Below are 2,600 nucleotides of genomic sequence, written 5' to 3'. Positions count from 1 at the left end.
TGTTTAAATTTGTGAACCGGCCAAATACTCTGTTCAAAGAAAATACGTTGTATGTTTGTATGTGTGTTTCTAATTATTGCTATTTATTCATATTTGTTCTCTTTTATTCTTTAAAGTTTAACAATTCATTCTTTATCTTAATATCTTTATATTTGTTTGGGGTTGACTTTCTTCCCTTTCATCTTTTTTATTGTACAGCAATCTTTCTTCTCAAACCTACCACCTCTCTCTTTTCTTTTCTTTCCTTCTTACTTTCTCTTCCCTCCACCCTCTTCTTCTCCTCCCTACTTCCTCTTCCTTTCTCCTTCTCCTCCTCTCTTCCTCCCTCTCTTACCCTCACTCCTACTCTAATTTTCCTTCCCTTCCTTCATCCCTCTCTATTGCTGTATCCTTTTACGCATATGGACTACTCAGAGGGCTGAAAAAGTTATTTTCGACTGGTCCTCGCACTTTTGACCAGTCCTCGAACTTACAACTGTCCTCACAATTTATGTTTTTGCCCTATCTTGTCACCATGGTGAAGAGAAGCAGTTGTGAAATGAGTGACACGGTTGTTAAGAATGCTACAGTGGGTATAAATGATGACCAGTCATAACTGCGAAGACCGGTCAAAAGTGCGAGGACCTGTCAGAAATCACTTTTTTCAGCCCTCTGGGTAGTCCTTTTGTGCACAGGGACTACTCAGAGGGCTGAAAAAGTTATTTTTGACTGGTCCTCGCACTTTTGACCAGTCCTCGAATTTACGACTGTCCTCACAATTTACGTTTTTTGCCCTATCTTGTCACCTTGGTGAAGAGAAGCAGTTGTGAAATGAGTGACATGGTTGTTAAGAATGCTGCACAGGCATAAATATGAGGATGGTCATAAGTGTGAGGACCAGTCAAAAGTGCGAGGACCTGTCAGAAATGACTTTTTTCAGCCCTCTGAGTAGTCCCTATACATATAGCCATGGCCACCCGGTCACATGACCAGCTAGCCACGCCCACCTAGTCACATGACCTCCAAGCCACACCCACAAAACAAGCCACGCCCACAGAACCAGTATTTAAAAAATTTAGAACCCACCCCTGGTTGGGGGTCACCACAATATGAGGAACTGTATTAAAGGGTCGCGGCATTAAGAAGGTTGGTTTTTTGTAGAGTCAAAATGTTCAAGTCCGGTAAATTTAGAATTTCTAAATAACGGGGTAGCCCTTTGGGTATTGCTCCAAGGGCTCCAATTACAATTGGGACAACACACGATTTCTTTTTCCACAATCACTCAACTTCAATTTGCAAGTTCCTGTACTTTGTGATTTTTTCTTGCTGCTTATCTTCAATCCGTGCATCACCAGGTATTGCAATGTCAATGAACCATACTTTTTTCTTTTCAACTATTATTATGTCAGGTGTGTTGTGGACTAAGTGCCTGTCAGTCTGAATCCTAAAGTCCCACAAGATCTTGACTTTCTCATTCTCTAAAACTTTCTCAACCTGATGTTCCCAGTGGTTTTTGCTGTACTCAAATCCAAACTTCTGGCACAATTTCCAGTGAATGATCTTAGCAACACGGTCATGGCGTTGTAGGTAGTCAGTTTGTGAAATTTTGCTGCATCCACTGATCAGGTGGTCAACTGTCTCATCTTTATTATTATTATTATTATTATTATTATTATTATTATTATTATTATTATTATTATTATTATTAGTTCAATTTATATGCCACCTTTCTCCGGAGACTCAGGGCGGCTTACAATGCATTTAAAAAAAAACATTTTATTCCCTCATCTAAGTCTTTATAAAGATATTGATGAGTACTGGCCTAAGATAGAGCCTTGTGGTACCCCACTGCGTACACTCTCCATGCAGATATAGTACCATTAAGGATTACTTGTTGAGTACAGTTTGTCAGCCAACTACAATCCATCTGGTGATGATGTTGTCTATTTTTACCAAAAAGTAGATTGTGGTCTACTTTGTCAAATGCCTTACTGAAATCTAAGTATACTATGTCCACAGTATTTTGCTGGTCTACTAATTTAGTGACTTTATCAAAGAATGAAATAAGATTGGTTTGGCATGATCTATTTTTAATAATCCTGTGCTGGCTACTAGTTATAACTTTATTTGCTTCTAGTTGTTTACAGATCTGGGTTTTTTTTATTATTATTATTATCTTTCCCAGGATCTTCCCAGGTATTTATTAGTTTGTTTATTATTAGTTTGATTTATATGCCTCCCTTCTCTGGAGACTCAGGGCGGCTTACAATGCTTTTAAGCAATAGCCTTCATACTTTTTTGTATATACCTGCTTAGTAGGGCTTTTGGCCCCCCCAAGTGGTGTTCTATTTTATACGAAGTCAGCTTATTGCCCCCACAAACTGGGTCCTCATTTTACCTACCTTGGAAGGATGGAAGGCTGAGTCAACCTTGAGCCTGGTGAGAATTGAACTCGCAGTAATTGCAGGCAGCTGGCAGCAAAATACTACTTTAACAGTAGTTTAGTCCACTGCACCACCAGGCTCCTTATTGATGTTAGACTGATTGGCCTATAGTTTCCTCGGTCTGTTTTCTTCCCTTTCTTGAAGATGGAAACCACATCAGCCCTTTTCTAATCCTCA

The sequence above is a fragment of the Pantherophis guttatus genome, chromosome 10 (genome assembly GCF_059756535.1).
Source record: "Pantherophis guttatus breed Tessera chromosome 10, ASM5975653v1, whole genome shotgun sequence".
NCBI classification, from domain to species: domain Eukaryota; kingdom Metazoa; phylum Chordata; class Lepidosauria; order Squamata; family Colubridae; genus Pantherophis; species Pantherophis guttatus.
Note: the sequence above shows the minus strand (reverse complement) of the source record.